Source organism: Perissodus microlepis, chromosome 20 (genome assembly GCF_051167445.1).
Source record: "Perissodus microlepis isolate ML-2025 ecotype Zambia chromosome 20, ASM5116744v1, whole genome shotgun sequence".
In the NCBI taxonomy this organism is placed as follows: domain Eukaryota; kingdom Metazoa; phylum Chordata; class Actinopteri; order Cichliformes; family Cichlidae; genus Perissodus; species Perissodus microlepis.
This window is the reverse complement of record NC_140480.1, coordinates 36,024,249-36,045,858: the sequence shown is the minus strand read 5'-3', so window position 1 is coordinate 36,045,858 and position 21,610 is coordinate 36,024,249. Positions and strand designations below refer to the sequence as shown.

The 21,610-nt window shown below is 42.3% G+C and overlaps 1 pseudogene across 1 annotated transcript; it reads right to left on the bottom strand.

The window, feature by feature from the left end:
• Positions 1-11,277: 11,277 nt before the first annotated feature.
• On the bottom strand, positions 11,278-17,157 carry LOC146365093 (uncharacterized; annotated as a pseudogene). Its single transcript, XR_014799003.1, has 8 exons — positions 14,921-17,157; positions 14,222-14,345; positions 13,590-13,946; positions 13,282-13,501; positions 12,735-12,959; positions 12,412-12,559; positions 12,205-12,306; positions 11,278-11,972 (listed from the first exon to the last, which is right to left on the bottom strand). The product of XR_014799003.1 is annotated as an uncharacterized LOC146365093 (transcript).
• Positions 17,158-21,610: the final 4,453 nt, after the last annotated feature.

Sequence of the window (21,610 nt, the reverse complement as noted above, 5' to 3'; positions counted from 1 at the left end):
GACAGGGACTAGAAAGAGAGAGCAGATTTCTCCTGTTTTGGCTTCCTGTTAAATCCAGAATTCAAAATCCTGCTCCTCACATACAAGGTCTTAAATAATCAGGCCCCATCTTATCTTAATGACCTTGTAGTACCATATCACCCTATTAGAGCACTTCACTCTCACACTGTGGGGTGCCACAGGTCATTCGGCGACGGACCGGCCAGTGGAACACGGCGATCCAGTCCTGACGGCAGGTCTCTTCTTGTTAATACAAGTGTTGGTAAAAGGTTGTGTCAGAACATGTTCTTCATCTGCCTGCCATCATCTCACATTCAGCGGGAGCTTCTCTGTGATTCACACCGATCTGAGACCTGATGCCAAATCCTCTTTTTGTGGTTCGATTTAAAGTGTCTGTGTTGCATGTTGTTATCATGTTGCAGCAGATCTAAAGACAAAGGCAGCGACTGAGCTATAAAGATCATGATTGGAAAGAGGAAAAGAAGACGAGCGAGTAAGTCTCCTAAAATGGCAGTGCTGGCTGTAGTCACTTATCAGTCTGTCCTTTGTTTCTGACTCACTTTGGCTGTTTTTCTCCAATTAGATTTAAATATTTGCATTTCTGTGTGACTTCTCCTCATCGATCTGTTTTACTGTGTCTTCATACTCATATGTTAAACTCGACACCTTCCTCTTCTTCCTCATTAGTGATGGGATTTCCGGCTCTTTTTAGAGAACCGGCTCTTTCGGCTCCCAACCGGCTCTTCAGGTTGTTTTGTTGCTTTAATTAATGTATTATCAACAACAATATAAAATTATATACAAAAGGAATTACTAATGTAAAAAAAACCATGGTTTTATTTATACATGTTTATATATAAATATATACGGTGGCCCCTAGAGACAAAGCACGTACAAACTCCAAAACACATTTCTAGCGTTAACTGAACTTCCAAACAGAGCTACTAGATCACTTAAATTACACAATTGAAAGCATATGTGTATGGTTTGTGTATTTATACACAAGCACTCATATATATTCAAATAATTTTAAAAAAAGTTCATTTACCTGTTACTACCACACACCAAATCAGGTCGTTGGTACTTGCTGGCTTGTGTAGCCACTAGGTAACAAAGCTCAACACTGGGTCCTAGCATCCTGGAGCACTTCTGTTGTGTTTTGTACGTGTTGTGGAGTTTCTATGTGCTTTGGGGTTTGTATGTGCTTCTGAGTTTTTACGTGTTGTGGAGTTTCTACGTGCTTCGGAGTTTGTCCCTCCCACTCTGTTCCTGTGCTACTGCGAGTGTAACTACCGTCACTCCCCCCTCTGCTCAGGTCAAGCACAAGGCTCGCGTGAGGAGTGAAGCGGGGAAAAAGTGCGAGAGAAAGAAAACAAACCATGGCTCCCAATAAGGAGCCGGCTTGCGTCGTTCACTTCAAAGAGCCGGCTCTAAGAGCCGTTTCGTTCGCGACCGACACATCACTATTCCTCGTCTCTAACCTCCTTTATTCTTCCCCTGCAGTGCTATGCTGAATCCAAGAATAAGGATGCATCTTTATGTAAAAGAGACCAACAGGAACAAATCAGTCATATTTCTCCACCTTTGCTCAGTTAACTTAAAAAGGTTAGTAGTTTCTCCGGGTTCACAGCCACAGTTATTTCTCAGCTGGAAACAGCTGCGGTCGTGTTAAGAACTCAAGTTAATGTATTTCATTGAATGGTTATTTATGTTAGACCCTGGCCTAAAGGGAACATCTAAACAGCTTAAAGCTTTTGTCTCTCCCCATGTCCAAAGAGGTGCAGCAGAACCTCAGCACTAGGGCTGGGTATCGTCACTGATTTCTAGAATCGATTCGATTCCGATCCACAAGGTCCCGAATTGATTCGATCCACGATTCGATTCAATTCGATTTAAATCTGGGAAATTTTGCCTCAGAAGGTCAGAAATATTATAATTCAGATCAGTACATTTACATATTTTTGTATCTATAAAAAGGAAGCTGACACTCGCAAGACTTTATCAAAGGTGTGAGCATCACAGCAGAGGCCTTTGTGTCAAAGTAACTGAAGATAAAACACAGAAAAACATGAAGGAGATTTTCCTGTTCTGGGATTTTATAAAAATATTCTGCAGTAGATCAAAAACAAAAGAAAACCATTAATCAACATATGAACGTTACCTCTGAAGTTACAGAGGTTTTATTAGAGACACGGCTAAGCGTTTTGCGTTTTGCATAATTTCAAAAAGTTTACATTTGTTCAGAAGCCTGTTGAACGGCAGAAATTAGGGGTTTTTTTCGGAAGTAAGTAAAAGGAAAAAAACAGTGGCCGACAGCGCTGTGAACAACGGTAGACTTGTGCGTAACAAGCAAGCAAATAATGCAGAAAACAGATTTTTAGACGGGAAACTGTTGTTGAAGTACAGAGAGTGAGAGAGAGCTGTGCCTGAAGTGTGATTTTATCGTGGTGGAACAAAACAGCAAAACTAAGAGTGAAATCATGACGACGTTTTTGTGAAGCGTAGTTTGGATCTTCTTTTGCTGCTGGTTCGGTCAATATTGTTTGGAGAGAAATAAAACCTGCAGCTTCAGAATCAGCGCAAAAAGGGCGTAAACACAAAGCGCTGACCCGCCGAAACATCAGAATCAGCGAGCTGTCGGCTTTCAGCCCCGACCGTGTCCGTGCCGTCGGGTGAGAAAGTCACATCTCACTGATTCTGATGCGTCCGGTCGGCGCTTCGTGTTTACGTCTTTGTGCAGGACCTGTGTACCTGCTCTCATTTACTGTTTTAGCTGTTTGGTGGTTCTTGAAATTTTGTGAGGTTTAACCTGAGATTCTGGCGTTTCAGGCAAAATAAATTAATATTAAAAAATCGATTCAGGATTTTAATGAATCGATATCACGTTATCCAAGCTAGAATCGATTTTAATCGATAAATCGATTATCAAAACCCACCCCTACTCAGCACCACCCAGGGATTCAAAGGGTGGACAAACAGCCTTCCCACCTTCACAGGTACTGATGTCATATTCACAAACACTACTTAAAACTACTTTTCTCATCATCAACCCTTTGATTTTATTCTTATTACTCCCACCATTGTCCTTTGTATTTGGGTGGTGAAGGATTTGGTGTCTTGTCCTTTTGTATTCTGTTTAGTCTGTGTGCTGAGTTTTCGGTTTTGATGCAGTTTGACTTTTGAGCCTTTTATTAACATCAAGTCTGAGTATTAATGGAATTTGTTTTTCTGTGTTTGGTTGCTTTGGTTACTTTCCCAGCCTTCCATTGCGTTCCTTTGCCAAGTTTCTCTATGTTGAGCTTTTGTTCAGCATTTCTGTGATGTGTTACTTCCTGTTTTAAGTTTTATTTTCTCCCAGTATTTAAGCCCCGATCTTAGTGTTTGTCATTGTCTGTTGTCTCTTCTCCCAGTTGGATTTGGTTTTTGTGGTTTTGGAGTGCTATCTAACCACCACTGAACATGCACAGTATATTGGATCAGTCTTCCTCTGGAATGTGCTGATTACGGCACCCACTTCAGTGTTTTTTCCAAGTTTGTCAGAGTTAAAATGAGCCTCTTGATGTCTGAGCTCAGTTGATACTTTACTTTGTGTTATATGTCTCTATTTTCAAGTTGAGTAAACATGACTGCCTCTTCCTCAGTCTGGTTCTACCAGAGGTTTCCTCCTGTTAAAACAGAGTTTTTCCTTCCCACTGTTGCCAAGTGCTTGCTCATCTCGATTCATCTGATTATTGGTCTTGTGTCTGTTTTATTCTCACGTCTTTAACTTAAAATATAGCGTGCCTTGAGATGACTGGTGTTGTGATTTGGTGCTACATAAATAAAATTTGAATTCAACTGAATGTTAATTTTTGCAATTAGGGTACCATTAGAGAAAGCAGGAAGGATTTAAGGTGGGTCAGCACACACACTGACTAGTTGCTGCTGTATGGGTGTGATGGTTTCCTTCAGGCTACTTCCACACTGGCCCGGATAGATTTGAAAACTGTGTTTTCATCTGAAAACTCTCTGCGTCCACACTATCGTTTTCATCTGTTTTCACAGAGTTGTGCGTCCACACTGAAACGGCCGAAAACGCTTACGTTCCAGTCGTGCGCATGCATGAAACGCAAGACAATTCGACCTGCCTCATTTCATTTGTCTTCCTTCTCTCACCACAACCGGTCGCAGCAGATGGCCGCCCCTCCCTGAGCCTGGTTCTGCCGGAGGTTTCTTCCTGTTAAAAGGGAGTTTTTCCTTCCCACTGTCGCCAAAGTGCTTGCTCATAGGGGGTCATATGATTGTTGGGTTTTTCTCTGTATCTATGAAGCGCCTTGAGGCGACTTTTGTTGTGATTTGGCGCTATATAAATAAAATTGAATTGAATTGAATTGAATTTCTGTCTGCCGCTTATTTACTTTTGGGCTCTTTGAAACATGGCGGAGATTTTTAAAATGGACTAACAATGAGGTGGAGTTTGTCAGTCAGGTCCACCCCTCACTCACCCCAGTGTTTATCACACCGGGAAGGCGATGAAGAAAACACTCATCCTAATGGGACTTCCCCTTACTCTTGACATTGGATGGCATGACCACAACGTGTGCACATGAAACTACAGTTGTGGATGCAGTGTGTGTGTGTGTGTGTGTGTGTGTGTGTGTGTGTGTGTGAGAGAGAGAGACTTGTCTGTTTTGCCTATTAGAAAAGATAAATCATCCGTCCTAGCTCCTCCAGCCTGTATCTGATCGTGTGATGGAGTGCGAGCTGAACATTGTGGCGGGAATACTAAACAGAGCGTTGTGACTGATGAGGACAATAAGGACAAAGAGGAGGAGGAGGAGGGTCAAACAGGATGATAATGGAAGTGTGAGCATTGACACCTGTATGTAAACATAAAGCAGCATCAGACTGATGACCCTGCTCCATCTGTACTCCCTCTGTTCAGTTTTTTCTTGTTGGGTTTAAACAACAGCAGAGAGACAGAAAACATGCCACGCCGAACAGAACATGCACACCGAGCCAGCATGTATTGATTTCAGCTGTCTGCTGTTTTGTGTGCAAACACAACCTGACTTCAGGACAATCGATGCTAGCGTCATGCTTTGTTTACAATATTGGGCTCTTCTGTGGCTCTGCCATTGTTAGTTCACTTTCAGATTCAGTTTTCATTGTTTAAAAATATTTCGTTATTTTCACCAGAAATGTTCATCAATCAAGCGTCCAGTTTACCTTACCTGGTATAAACTTACCATGGCCCCAACCTGTCACCAGGGGGCCCGAAGAGCAGACATGGTCCCGACCTCCTGTAGGCCGACCACCTACAGGAGACACTTTAGGTACTGGACTCTTCTCCAATCTGATGTTGTCCTCGGTGAGAGGCAGCGTGCAGGGTTAGGTATTCTTGTAAGATAAGATAAGATAACCTTTATTAGTCCCACACGTGGGAAATTTGTTTTGTCACAGCAGGAAGTGGACAGTGCAAAAGTTATGAGGCAAAAATTAGGATACAATAAGAATAAATACAGTACACAACTGTACAGAATAGAATAAAATAAAATACTATATACAGTAGAATAAAATAAAATAAATGTACAATAAGATAAAAATAGAATACAAATGCTATATACAACTGAGTAAAAATACAACGATGACAGAAAAGATTATTGCACTTCGTGTTATTGCACATGTGTGGATGTGTGTGTTTGATCAGTTAAAGTCTTTATTGTGGAGTCTGACAGCAGTGGGGAGGAAAGACCTGCGAAATCTCTCCGTCCCACACCGTGGGTGCCGCAGTCTCCCACTGAAGGAGCTGCTCAGTGCTGTCACAGTCTGCTGCATGGGGTGGGAGATGTTGTCCAACAGTGATGACAGCTTAGCCACCATTCTCCTGTCACTCACCACCTCCACTGGGTCCAGAGGGCATCCTAGAACAGAGCTGGCCCTTCGGATCAGCCTGTTCAGTCTCTTCCTGTCCCCGGCTGAGATGCTGCCGCCCCAGCAGACCACACCATAAAAGATAGCAGAAGCCACCACAGAGTCATAGAAGGTCTTCAGGAGTGGGCCCTCCACTCCAAACGACCTGAGTCTCCGCAGCAGGTACAGCCTGCTCTGCCCTTTCCTGTAGAGAGCGTCTGAGTTATGAGTCCAGTCCAGTCTGTTGTTCAGATGAACACCAAGGTACCTGTAGCTGTCCACAGCCTCAATGTCCATACCTTGGATGTTCAGTGGTTGCAGTGGAGAATGCTTGTGCCTGCGGAAGTCTACCACCAGCTCCTTGGTTTTACTGGTGTTGATCTGGAGGTAGTTCAGCTGGCACCAGTCCACAAAGTCTTGGGTCAGTCCTCTGTACTCCTTGTTGTCCCCATCAGTGATGAGGCCGACTATTGCAGAGTCATCAGAGAACTTCTGCAGGAAGCACTGGGTGGAATTGTGGGAGAAGTCTGCAGTGTAGATGGTGAAGAGGAACGGAGCCAGAACCGTTCCCTGTGGGGCCCCCGTACTGCAGACGACCCTGTCCGACACACAGCCCTGAGTCCTCACATACTGTGGTCGGTCGGTGAGGTAGTCCAAAATCCAGGTAGTGAGGTGATGGTCCACTCCAGAGTTCTCCAGCTTGTCCTTTAGAACCGAGGGAAGAATAGTGTTGAAGGCACTGGAGAAATCAAAGAACATGATTCTCACAGTGCTTCCAGCGGTCTCCAGGTGAGCGAGGGAACGATGTAGGAGGTGAATGGCGGCATCATCCGCTCCAATGCCAGGCTGGTAGGCAAACTGAAGTGGGTCCAGTGATGAGCTTATTAGGCACCGAAGCTGAGCCAGGACCAACCGCTCCAGGGTCTTCATCAGGTGGGATGTCAGAGCCACCGGCCTTTAGCTGTTGAGGTCCTTGGGGCGTGAAGTCTTTGGCACTGGTACAACACAGGAGGTTTTCCAGAGCTGTGGGACTCTCCCCAGCCTCAGGCTCAGGTTGAAGAGGTGCTCCATCACCCCACACAGTTGGTCCGCGCAGGACCTGACGACCCTCAAGCTGATGCCATCTGGGCCCGCTGCCTTCTTGCCATTAATCCTCCTCAGTTCCCTCCTAACCTGGGTGGTTGAGAGAGACAGGCTGGAGCCTTGTGTTGAGTGTGTATTGGATGCTGTTGTCGGGGGTGGGGAGGAGTGAGCAGGGTGAATAGAGGAGGTGTGAAGTGTCTGAGGTGGAACAGCAGCAGTGGGTGTGGGTGAGTCTGCAGCCGATGTTGCAGACTGCCTCATGGCTGAATCAAATCGGTTGAAGAAATGATTCAGTTCATTTGCCCATCTCACATCCCTCCCAGTCAGGTAGTTCTGCTGTTTGTGGCCCGAGATGGTTCTGAGGCCTCTCCAGACTTCACCAACGTTGTTTTGTTGAAGCTGGTTCTCCATCTTCTGCCTGTAGCTGTCCTTCCCATTCCTTATCAGTCCCCTCAGCTCTCTCTGCACCCTTTTCAACTCCTCTTTGTCTCTGGATTTGAAGGCCCTCCTCTTCTGCTTGAGGACGGTTTTAATTTCTGGGGTAATCCAAGATTTGTTGTTGGAGAAACACCGTACAGTCCTGGTAGGTACGGTGTTATCCACACAGAAATTTATATAGTCAGTAATGCATGTAGTAAGGCTGTCGATGTCCTCTCTGTGGTCATCACAAATCACCTCCCACACAGTCGACTCAAAACAATCCTTAAGAGCCTCCTCGCTCTCCTCCGACCATCTCTGTACTGTGCGGGTGGCTGGTGGCTCCCTGCGCACTAAGGGCTCATACACAGGGACAAGGTGCACCAGGTTGTGATCAGATCTGCCCAGGGGAGGGAGAGGTGATGAACTGTATGCCTCTTCTGCATTGGCATACAGTAAGTCCAGTGTTTTATTGTCTCTGGTTGGGCAGGTCACATACTGGGTGAAGGTGGGCAGTGTGGAGTCCAGTGAGGCATGATTGAAGTCCCCTGATATTATGAGAAGGGCTCTCGGTGATTGTGTTTGCAGTCTGCTGACCACAGAGTGGAGAGAGTCACAGGCTGCATCCGCGTTGGCCGAGGGGGGGACATACGCTGTTATCGCGATAACATGCGAGAACTCCCGGGGCAGGTAGTATGGACGCATGCTAACGGCTAACAGCTCAATGTCTCTGCTGCAGAGTTGCTCTTTTACAGTGATGTGCCCAGGGTTACACCATCTGTCGTTCACAAAAACTGCCAGTCCCCCTCCTTTCCTCTTACCGCTGTCTCTGGTCCTGTCCGCTCGCAGCAGCTGGAATCCCGGTAGTGTCACGCTCGTGTCCGGAGTTAGCGATGTTAGCCACGACTCCGTTAGCATCATGATGCTACAATGCCGGTACTCCCTCTGTGACCAGGTTAGCGACATGAGCTCATCCATCTTATTGGGCAAAGATCTTATGTTTCCAATAATTACAGAAGGAAGAGATGGTCGATAACGTCTCCTTCTCGGGCGACGGCGCTCCTTCCCAGCACGACACCCCCGTCTTTTCCTCCTCAGCTCGCTGGGAATGTCGGGTCTGTCCGCCGGCAGTACCGCTGCAGGACGCAGTGCTAACAGCTGATCCTTACTGTAAACAAAGGATCGCTGCTCTGGGTCCCCAGACACGGGTGAAAAAAGTAGAAATAAACTGAGAAAAACGACCAGGACTAGCACAAAACGGTAGAACATGGTTGCAGAGTCTAATTACTAATACGTTAGTTATAAAAAAAATTACGAGAAAAAAGATAAGAAAGAAAGAAACTCAGAATGAGCAGAGCTGCTGTAACAGGCTGCCGCACACGGGGGGCGCCGGAAGTACATCTGTACCATCTGCTTGCTGCCAGTACGTTGGAGTGTCACTGATGAATAAAAGTCGCTCTTCCCTGCACCTTTTGTAATAATGCCATCAGGTCTGCAGCCATATGTTAAGGACACTCGGATGACGAGAGGAGCTGAGCTGTCAACTTATCACCACCTGGTGGTGGGTTGGATCAGCTGCTGGGGGAGGATCCTGGGCAAACCTGACGTGTTTTAAGGGATACAGTGGAACTGGGAATCCCCTGGCACTGAGTTCCTGGTCTGGGAGATCTTCATCTCCCACCTCCTGCAGAACTTTGGCAAAAATCTGAGGGAGTGTGAGTAGAGGATGTTCCACACCTCAATAGCTGAGGCTACTGCAAGGAGTTGTGGCTGCAAGGTGGCTGGTGTCTGCCATGGTGGTAATTCCCAAAGCAGATGGTGGACACCAGAGGCGAAGGGAACCATTAAGCTGAAGAATGAGTCCTGTTGGGTCCTAGCCTGTGGGACAACGGAGACATCTGATGGGTCCCTGAGGTAGTCATGGTCCCTATGGTCCCTCATGGTCCCTATAGTAGACAAGAACCACCCTGAGCTCCTGTAGACTCTGAATGTTGTAGGACTGTCTTAGTTGACACGCCTTTGTTAAGGTGAAACAACAAGGAGGTTTTCATCCTGAAAATTGAATATCACAGAGATTATATAGATATATATGCACCATAACAACCATCCTCTGAGAGGATGTGCAGATGGCGTGGATGTGTAACTATTGCAGTGTGTTCTGTGCATTAGATGGAGGAGTTGTACAGGGAGATTCATTCACTGGTGCATTATGGTAAATCTCATTCTCTAACTGAGCATGCTCCTGTGACTAGCCAGCACGTCATGGAGTGGGTGGGAGGTATTGTCCAACATTGTCTTTATCTTGGACAACATCCACCTCTCAGACACCACCCTAAGGGAGTCCAGTTCCATCCCCACAACATTACTGGCCTTGCAGATCAGTTTATTGAGTCTGTTGGCATCTGCGACCCTCAGCCTGCTGCCCCAGCATGCAACAGTGTAGAGGATAGTACTGGCCACAACAGACTCATAGAAAATCCTGAGCATTGTCCGACAGATGTTGACGGACCTCAGAGTCGCCTCTGGCCCTTCCTGTAAAGTGCAGTAGTGTTTTTAACCCAGTCCAGTTTATTGCCTATGTGTACTCCAAGGTATTTATAGTCCTCCACAATGTCCACATCGACCCCCTGGATTGAAACAGGGGTCACAGGTTTCCTGGTCCTCCTAAAGTCCACAATCAGTTCTTTGGTCTTTGCCACACTGAGCTATAGGTGATTCTGCTCGCACCACGTGACAAAGGAGTCAACCACAGCCCGGTACTCTGACTCATCACCCCTGCTGATGCATCCAACCACCGCAGAGTCATCAGAAACCTTTTGGAGATGGCAGGTCTCTGTGCAGTGGCAGAAGTCTGTGGTGTAGAGGATGAAGAGGAAGGGAGAGAGTACGGTCCCTTGTGGTGCCCTTGTGTTGCTGATTACCTTGTCAGACACACAATGTTGAAGACGCACATATTGTGGTTTTCCTGTCAGGTAATCAGCAATCAGCTTAATGAGGACCTCAGCCCAGTCAGCTCCTGCTGTTAATGTGTGAATGTCTTCAATGATTTACAATGTTTCAGTCAACTTCTAAAATCAATACGGAGGCGAATTGGCTCATTTAACTCCTAGAGTAGAGTTGAACAGGCGCATTTCACACAGGCGGTCACAAAGCACTGTACACAAAATATTTTGGCACCTTGTCAAAAATGTAAAATGATTTTCTACAATTATGTCTAAGGAGCTTGGAAAGAAAAGCGTCTGCACTTCTTTAAGTTGCTTGAAGATGTTTCACCTCTCATCCGAGAAGCTTCTTCAGTTCTAGGGTCAAATGGTGGGGAGTCCCAGATTTAAATCCCGTGGGAGTATCCCCCCTACACTGCAAAAACAGCTATACTTGAAACAAGCCAAATATTCTTAAATCTGACAAAATTTTCTTGTTTTGAGCAAAAAATCTGCCAATGGGGTAAGCAAAAGTTGCTTGACTAGAATTCTTAAAACTAGCAAATTAATCTAACTGCCATATGCCTTTTAACTAGACAAAATTGTCTAAAATGTATGCTTATTTGAAGAAAATGTGACTTATTATAAGTAAAAGACACTTTGATATTTCGAAAATCTGTACCTAAAATGAGTATTATGCTTTCTTGAACAAGCTGTTTTCAAGAATTATTTGCTTTAAGATTCTACACCTTAATTTAGATTTTTCACATAAAAAAACCATCTTACTATAGGACAAATTTTCTTAAAACTGAATTGTTTCTTTCTTGATTGAGCTAACTATAAGAATTATGTTTCGACTCTGAGAACAATAATCAGCAAAAATTCCTGAGAATAAGACACCATCTCTTCAAAAAGCTACTAAAAATAAGGGAATTCATCTTAAATTAAGACAGCAAAAGCACTCTTAGATTTTGCGCTTTTATTGACACAGCAATGGGTCAGTAACTCACTGAGGTCTGTTCCAGGAGAATCATGTCTAAAATTATACATTTCAGCAGGGTACTGTGTAACATGGCCAATATAAGAAGTGCATATTCCAGATACTCTTAACATGAATAATAACAGTATAACACACTCATGGCTGGTATCAAAAATAAATTTTGCTGAAGCTTAAAACAATCACTATTTCAAATCCTATATTACATAACATCTTAGAAGAACAAGTTTAACGACCACACAAACAAACATGTGTTTTACATTTGAACAACTTTTCTAGAGAAAAAAAAACAACCTCACTGACTAACACTGAGTCTGATAAACAAGGCAAATGGAGTCTGTCATCTGAGAGACTCACTCAATGAATGACTTCCACTCACCAAGCGCCTTCTTGTAAGAGGGGGTTGAGTCTCGGTCATGGATGGAGTCTTTGAGTATTTCAGTTTGCAAGACAGACAGCAGCGTGGAAATGCACTTTGGATATGTGAGGTGGAGGGCATAGTAATATGCCATCAGATAGAGCAGTCCCTCATTAAGATCCTTCCGGTCAAAAGTGCTCACTGGTGTGGTTCCAACAGCTATCATGCAGTTGCCTTCAGAGACAAGCAGAACTGGACAAGCTAGGGATCGCTGACGCAGGTAGCCTTCAGGGTCTTCTGAAGTCTACATGACAGAAAAAAAGAGGATTAGAACAAGACCGCAAGAAACACAATTTTTGAGTTGCATTACAGTTTAAAATGGATCAACTTTTTTTGTAGGTTTTATTAACATCAACATGTTATGGGGATCTGAACTTTAAGAATATTTGACTGACTCCACAGTAAAATATATAAAATGAAAACATGAGTAACTGCAAAATTCAACAATATATACACATAGAATATTGCAGCCTTACCTTTAGGACATGGAAAAAAGCAGATGCCCAGCTTCTTAGGTGGTACTGTGCTGGAAGGGAAAAGCATGGGAAGGGCTCTGAACACAGCTGCTGCATGTTCCACTGGTTTGAAAAAAGAAAAATAAGACAGGGTAACACCATTAAGCATTGCAAATAATGTAATCTGAAAAGCATAAATGTAGACAAATCAAGATACTGTAGCATTACCTCCATCCAAAGTTTTTGGCGGCTTCATAACTTTCTTCATGACACCATAAAACTGCACCTTCGAGTTGAAGATTTCCCATCTATCCTTCATCTCAGAAAAGTATTTCAAGTTGGATGGTTGAATAATTCTCCGCAGCTCATCAAGGACCTGAAAAATACAGACAGAAACCCAACTGAGATAGATCTGTCTAGCTCTGTATCTGGTCTTGACAATAAGTGATAACAACTTAAACATGAGGGCCAGTATTTAAGAAATTTGAAAATCATATCAAAATGTCCCCAAAGGAATAACAGGATGGCTAAAAGAAATAAGTGCTGCTTACATGATCCAGTTCTCTGAAACAAGGATATGCCTCTAGTATCTTCACTGCTCTGTCCTGCTCCTTTATAGCATCAGAGTTAATGAATTGTCTTCTAGACTCAAACTCCAGGTTCAGCAGTTGGGTAACAGCAGCTTTGTTCGGTTTTTTTGGTCTTGTATATTTCTTGAAGTGTCTTGTAGTGTCTTGCCTGGGTTTTTTGGCTGTCAAAGAAGTCAGCTGAACCAGCTAAACACATAGAGCAGAGGTGTGTAAATCATTTATTGCCACAGTAAGGCTTTATATATCTGTTATTGGTGCAAAACAATAAAACAAAAATACCAAAATATATCTGTAAATTAGATCAACAAATTAACTAACCACCTATCTTAAAATTGTTCATTCATCCTGTCAAGTTGTCACTATTAAATGGAGCACAAAGATTCCAAGATAAACAGTGAAGTAGTTGTGTTCCATTGTTAGCAGAATTTTTAACAAAAAAACAAAAAGTATTGTCCAAACCACATTTACACTCAGGGTGTAATAAGAGGGTGCATTATATTATACTTACATTCTTCATCACTGCCATCCTGGTGGTGCACTGGGGTGCCCATCGATCTAACTGGTGATTTATCTAGAATAATAGTTGATGCACTGGACTCCCCACTGCTGTCACTTTTTGCAACGCTTTCATTCCCATCCTTTCTTGGCTTCTTCGCAGGAGGTTTTTTGCCCTTCTTTGGACTTTTGACATTGGAGAGTCTCTTCATTAGCTTTTTAGCAACATGCTCCTAACAGGTACAAACGATAAAAATTAAAAGATGATAAGATACATCACTCATGATTAACACAGAGTGGTATTGAGCAAATGCTACTTACCCACTCACCACACGTTTCTTTAAGCATTGGGTAGTACTCCATTAATCGCTTTGCCATGGCATCAACCTCATGTTTGCTGGGGTGTCTGGAGTCCTCAGCTGCTCTTGCTATCGAAATCATGTTTGTCATGGTGTTTCTTACGAGTCGACAAAAGAGTTCCTTTGACAAAGGTTCAGCACACTCTGTCCCCAGCCACTTCTTTTCAAAGTAGGAATGTCGAGCTTGCTCAAGTTCACTGTCTGTGAAGACTATGTACTCTGGGTTGGACATAGTCACAAACTTAGAAGTGCTGGGTTCCTCTCTGGAGAAGTCACCATCTCCAGTAGTTGTTAGCGTTTTTTCAGCAGCAGTCTTGTTCTAAAATACAGTGTACATAGGGCTAATTTCACATAAAATTGCACAAGAACTTTAGGTCTCTAAATATGAAAGAAAGTACAACAAAATATCAGTAAAGTGTTGAACAATAAAAAATATGTATATTTAATAAATGTGTAGGCCACTTGATTTAAATCAAAACTAAAGAAGATTCTACAGTCTATCTGTTAAGTGAGTATTGGTGGAATTACTTGAAACTGCATAAAACAAGCTGGTGTGTTCTCAGTTTTGTCACACAGCGACAGGACAGAACTTACTTCTTCACATTTGTGCACTGCAAGCCATAGAGCCGACGCCTGAGGAATTGTTCAGGACCAGGAAACAGATCTTTGATGTCATCTCGTGAAAGTGATGAGAGCAGGTCTTCTCCAACATTTGCTTCTGCAATAGGAGTTTCCAATTATCACTACATTGCATTATCTTCATGTGCAAGCCAGCTGACAGCTTTGCTTGGGTAACAGACAGGATACATAGGAAACATAATTTAATATTTACCATTTAAAACCATGACTCTATTCCATTATTCTCCCTCCTCACTGCTCCACAGGTTCTAAATTACCTTCCTCCTATTGACTGGTAAAAGTAATATATTTGTGATACATCAATTAAATGCATGTATACATATAAATGTATTTTTTTTTTTTTGCTTCCTGGGCTAAAGTATATAATGAAATAACTTCACTAATGGAAATTTGAAACTCCCACAATTTCTGTAAAACTGGCATTAACTTATGGCACTTTGCACACTTGTTGAATAAATTCACAGACACTGAAACTAATAACTGGACATGAATTCTTTCATAACTCTCTGCACTAGCATATTTAAAAATGCTAATGCAACTAAGCTAACCGCACAGCTAAGCTAAGCTAACAACCGGGTATAGCCTGCCATGCTAGCGACTTAACATGCAACATAGCAGAACACAAAACATAGAAAAAACAAAACAGTCACATACCTTTCAGGTTGGCAATTGTTATTTCGTCCAGTTTTTCCATAGCGTGCCTTAATTTCTTCACACTGTACCAACTGTATCGCATCTACACCCAGACCCCAAAATATTACTGATCCTGCAATCCAACCGCTTAGGCACGGAGCTAGAGGCGGGAAGGTGGGCTGTACCAACTCAGGAGTATGGGGTTGTGTACGGAAATGGTTTAGTTCGCTCTTTTATACCTATAAAAATGATATATATTTAAATATTTGACTATTTAGTTAGATTATGTTCTGTAAATACTGACGTGTGGGTACTATTACTTACTACAGCTGTTATAAGGCACTGAATTAGGATAGCCATTCCTACCCCATAATGGAATAATCCTGGTTATCTTGACTTTACGGAAAAGTAGTTCACAGACCAGTAAAACAAAATGATTTGGCGCTGTGTTATCTACATCGTTTTTGTGGGTCTGACCCTCAAATCCCTACTGAGTCATATTAATTCTGCACATAGCCATAGTCCAGATTTCCATGAAGTTTGTGGCATAGATGGATGTGTCAAAGAATATCGTGTTTACAGCTAATTTTGGTATCACATTCTTCGAACACACTCCGACCACCTTGCCAATGGACGATGCAGCGGATCGATTAGGACACAAAAATCTGTAAGGTGAGACTGACTATATACTTTGATATCTTTGAAAATAATCATATAAAATATTCATGTTAGATGTCTACTTGTTTTTACAGCTTAACAGTAGATATGTTAATGCTTAGTCCTTATAATCCACAACAATGCTATCTATTTATAAAGAATCTTCTGATAGTGTTTAATTTCTTCTACTAGAGAAAACAACATTTTGTATTTTTTTAAACTTTTGTTTTAAATAAACCAATTGTCATGGTCCGCAGTCTCCTTGGTTGTTTGTGTTTATTAATATTCATTGTGTCAGTTAGTTTCCTGGTTATTTGTTAATTATTTCCAGTGTTTAGGTGTTCTCTGTACCTCCCTTGTCTTCAGTGTATTGTCCCTGGTTCGATATTCGTGTTTATTCCTGTCCCTGCCCTGCATCGGTGTATTCTGTTTTGCTTCCTCCTGGTCTCTTCTCATCTGATTAGTGTCAGCTGTGTTTCGTGCCTGTCTGCCAATTCCTCGTTTCCTTTTGTGTGTGTATATTTAGTGTGTTCTTTGTCGGATCGTCTGTATTCTCTCCTGTGTTATCATCTGTGTTCCCTCCCTGATGTTTTCATGTCTTATGTTCCTTGTTCAAGGTTGTAAGGTTTTTGCAACATTTTCCATGTTTCCTGTGTTCTTTAGTTTAGCTTTCCCAGTTTAGGTTTTTGAGGATTTTTCAAGGCTTTTAAACTACAGTTAAGCTGCCAAATAGCAATGAGCATTAAATGAATATCCATTTATTAAACTCAGCTTGAAAACATGCATATTTTAGAGTAAATTATAAAATGCAGTATATTTCTGACATTAGAATTATTTAGAAATTATCAATGTACCTTGTATTTAATTTCCTTATCCGCAACTAGTCAATTAATCAACTAATCTCAATTGCAGTTCTAGGAGGGAACCCTCATCAGCAGTGAACAGAAATCTGAGTAACATGTGGGCATACAGGACCGATTCAGTGGTGGAAAGCCAGCCAACAATGATATGATATGAGATTTCATTCCATATTACAGTTTCACACACAAAGATATGACATGTGCGGTCATGAAATATTACCTGGGTGATGTAATTGGACTACACGTGAGCTCAACATATGTTTTATAAAAGGTACACTGCTTTACATGCTTGAACTGTATTTTCAGGTTATTGTTTTGGACAGTTTTGTGACAATTTTTAAAATGAAGTTGTTGTTTTTCTATAAATTCTGACAGTTGAATGCGATTTTAGCATTGCCATAGTATAGATATACTGATGCTGATCTATTATTCTGTTTGACATGGCCTAAAGTGAATGAGTTGTGCTGTTTCTGTTTTTCAAATGGGTCTGTATTTCATGTTTACCATATGCTTTTAGTTCCTGCCTTTGTTCATATACTGCATATTGTGTCAAACTTGATAGCAATTATATTAAACTTTAGTGTCAATAAATACATTTCTTAAACTGAGCAGCTGTTTAAGTGCCCTTACTCTTGAAATGAGAAAAATAATCTTATTTTTATTCTGGAAATTCAACCAAACCATTGTCATGCCTTGTAACTGGTAAATAAAGCTCAAGATGAGCTGAAATATCCTTTTAAGGAAAATTTAGACATATTTTCCTAGAATAAGCTTTATTTTCTTGCCCAAAACTTGCTTGTTAAGAATATATTTTCTTTTTAGGCAAAAAATAAGAAAAAATGTCCATAAACAAGGTTTTTTTTACTTTCTTGAAAATCGTTTTTTGCAGTGTAACGAGGGACAAAAGGACCCCCTGATGATCCTCTAATCGCCTGAGCCAAGGTGTGAAACTGGGTGTGGGTCCCAATCAGCCAGAGTTTCAGGTGAGCTCATTGTGAAACCTGGCCCCACCCTATCATGTGATTTCCTGAGGTCAGCTGGCCCAGGGTGTGAGTGGGCGTTAAGGCGTCTGGGAAGGGTTCTCAAAACTGGAGATGGCAGACAGTTGGTGTCGTAAGTCCCGCCTCTGTTCAAAGATGGTCGCTCACAGTGAACATAAATGGCTTCTTTCACTCCTCTTTCAAACCATCTGTCTTCTCTGTCCAAAATGTGAACATTGGCGTCCTCGAAAGAGTGACCTTTGACCTTTAGATGCAGACGGACAGCCGAGTCTTGTCCCATGGAGGTGGCTCTTCTATGTTGTGCCATGCGCTTGTGAAGTGGCTGTTTGGTCTCTCCAATGTAGAGGTCTGGGCATTCCTCGCTGCACTGTACAGCATACACCACATTGTTAAGTCTGTGTTTAGGAGTTTTGTCTTTGGGATGAACCAGTTTGTGTCTGAGCGTGTTGCTGGGTCTGAAGTACACTGGGATGTTATGCTTGGAGAAGACTCTCCTGAGTTTCTCTGATACACCGGCTACATAGGGGATGACAATGTTATTGCGTCTGTCCTTCTTATCCTCCCTCGCTGGTGTCTGATCTTCTTTTCTGTGCCTCTTTGCTGACTTTAAGAACGCCCAATTAGGATAACCGCACGTTTTGAGTGCTTCCTTTACATGTGTGTGTTCCTTTTTTTTTCCTTCAGGCTTAGAGGGAACATGTTCTGCCCGGTGGTGTAGGGTCCTGATTACTCCAAGTTTGTGTTCCAGAGGGTGATGGGAGTCAAAGACGAGGTACTGGTCCGTGTGTATGGGCTTCCGGTAAACTTCGATGTTGAGGTTGCCATTCTCTTCAATGTGCACGGTGCAGTCCAGGAAAGGCAAACAGTCGTCCTTTGTGTCTTCCCTGGTGAACTTGATGTTTTTATCCACGGCGTTAATGTGCGCAGTGAAGGATTCCACTTCTTGTGTCTTGATTTTGACCCAGGTGTCGTCTACATATCTGTACCAGTGGCTGGGTACTCTTCCTTTGAAAGAGCCAAGAGCCTTCCTTTCCACTTCCTCCATGTAAAGGTTGGCTACAATAGGTGACACGGGGGAGCCCATGGCACAGCCATGTTTTTGTCTGTAGAAGCCTTCGTTGTATTTGAAGTATGTTGTGGTGAGGCAGAGGTCTAACAGTGTGCAGAGCTGATTGGGTGTGAAGTTGGTCCTGTCTTCCAAGGAGCTGTCTTCTTGTAGTCGTTTTCTGACAGTCTCCACGGCCTCCGTGGTGGGTATGCAAGTGAAGAGAGAGACTACATCAAAGGACACCATGGTTTCATCTGGATCCAGGGTAAGTTTCTGGACCTTGTCGGTGAAGTCGGTGGAGTTCTTGATGTGATGTGGGGTGTTCCCCACAAGTGGTGCCAGGATGGTAGCAAGGTGTTTCGAAATGTTGTAAGTGGCTGAGTTTATGCTACTGATAATGGGTCTGAGTGGGATCCCTTCTTTGTGGATCTTAGGAAGTCCGTAAATGCAGGGTATGGCATCCCCTGGGTAAAGGTGGTGATATGTAGGGCGGTTAATGATTTTATCCTTTTCAAGGTCTTGAAGGCAAGCTATAACTTTCTTTTTGTAGCTGCTTGTGGGGCCTCGCTTTAAGGCTTCGTAGGTAGGTATTGTTGTTACTGAGCAGAGTAGTGATCTTTGAACCTAAAGAAGTCCAGATGCTTTTCTTTCCAAGCTCCTTAGACTACGATGACCTGGATGACTGAGAACCTTCACAGACATACAATTATGTCAAATAATGTTTTAAATAGCAACTTTGAAATGGGCCCATCGTTGGCATCAAGACTCTGTTTCTTCAGTATTCAAGTTTAAAATAGGATGAAAAAATGGTAAATGGCCTGTATTTGTATAGCGCTTTACTTAGTCCCTAAGGACCCCAAAGCGCTTTACACATCCAGTCATCCACCCATTCACACACACATTCACACACTGGTGATGGCAGCTACATTGTAGCCACAGCCACAATGAAACACGACCTTACCTCAGTGAACTGTTGATGTTGGATAGCAATGTGGGACAGATGCTGGTAAGAGTCTCTGACAGGACAGAAGGAGGTAATATATCTAAAGAGCATGATGAGGATTTCATTTCACCCAGTTAAGTCAAGTGTAACTGTAGTAGTAAATGACCCAGGACACTAACGACCATCTTCATAAGAGGAGGCACTTGAAGAGAATTTGGATCTCAAGTCCATCACCTTATTCACAAAGTGATTGAGAAAAGTATTACAATCTTCATCAGGAAGTAACAGCTTGAGGAGAAACAATACAGTTGATGGTATCAAATAGTACTCTTGGATTATTCTTATGAAGTAAGAGGATCTAGAAATTTTCCAAATAAATTATTTAAAATAACAGGTTGATTGTGCAGTGTGCAAGCAGAGCAAAGGCCCAGGTCCTCTGTTTAAGGTACAGATAAATGGGAGCCATGATAAGCTGCTGTATGAGTGGGATTATAGCTGTTGGCATCACAGGCCCCCATTTAGGGCCTGCTGAGCGCCCTGAGTTTGTCTGATAAATACAAACAGAAAGTTGTTCACTACGCTTTGCATCACTTGACAGTGTGATGAAGACTCTAAACTATGACTGTCAGATATTGTCAAGCCCAGCAGAGTCAGCTGTTTTTCCTTTGAGCTCGACAGCTTGGTGTTGCAGCCGCTGAGCTTTATTTCTCATGATGATGCTGAAATTAGATGCAAATTCTTAGGAAGGAGAACGGAATGAAGACCACACACTCAAAAAAATGAAACGTTGACTTTAATTAAAATTATTTTGTCAACAGGTTCCACGAAATTGCATTGTGTTAGTTTAAAGCAAAAATCTTTAAGTCATCTAATTTTAATAAACTACTTAGGATTAACAAGAGATATTTAAGACTACCTAAATCAAGTTATGTTGTATGAACATAAATGATATATTTACAGGTTAGATAGTTTAGATTATTTACTTAAACACATTTCTTATTTGTGGCAGTAAAATGTTAAATTTAAGTTAGATTAATTCAAATATTATATTTTCAGCCACCTTGTGCTTTACTAATTAGTTTTACATAAATCTATTATGTCAACAGGTTCCACACAAATGAATTAAGTACATCCAACTTGTTTTTTTAAATTTCCTTCATTGCCAACACATTCAGTGAGCCTTTGTGTAAATCCAGTCCGAAACAAAACACAACAGCTCATTAGGGTTAGTAACTAACAGTATGTAGACAGATGCAACATCAAGACTTTAAATTAAATGTCTGTATCTGCCAGAAATAAAAGAAAAAAACATTGAAGACCACATAACACATTGATAAGATGACACTTGAGTTATGCACATGTGATGCTAGTAAGGTCTGTGGAGTGCTTTTCTTTAAAGTGTCTGAAATGGATAGCAAAGTTGCTATTTGCAATGATTGCTTAGGGTCAGTTCAGTAACACAACGCCAATGAAGTGCTTTCCTTTAACAATGCAAAGTAAGTGTCCACCTCAACAGCCACAATTAAAAAAATTAATGTAATAATAATAATAATAATAATAATCTGTCCACTGATATTAGCAATCAAACAAAATTATATCTACATCCCAAATAAAACTTTAATAAAACATGCCAACATTATGGTCTAACAATAAAACAGCTTGTCAGCTTTCAGTTTTTTTGCAACAGCACAGCAGTAACATGTCAACATTTCTTTTACCAGTGTATGGGCAAAAAACTGGAGTTGCAAACATTTTAACATGGAAACAACATCTTGCATTCCTAACTTACCCTTATTCTTAGTATGTGTCACGGGTTGCTCTGAGGATCCACTCGCAGGACTCCGGAGTGTGTTTTAACAGAGACGGTTTATTTACAAGATCTTCACCAAGTGTATTTACAGACAGTGCGAGGACAGTGCTATATACAAGATGTGAGAGGCAGGGTTCCAGGGCTCCAGGGAAAACAAGGGAATCACACACGCGCTCACGCCAACCTCTCTCCGCTAGTGACCAGTCACTCCTTACACACTCCACACGGGGAAACACGGGGACGGGTCCGGGGAATCTAGAACAGAGAGACACACGTTAACTTTCTGAGACGGAAGCGTGGGAAACTTGGGCTCGACGTGTACTGACGTGTTCAATCCAGCGTTGAACAGCTGATCTCCTCCTTCTAATATACCAGCTGGTCTGATGAGGCCC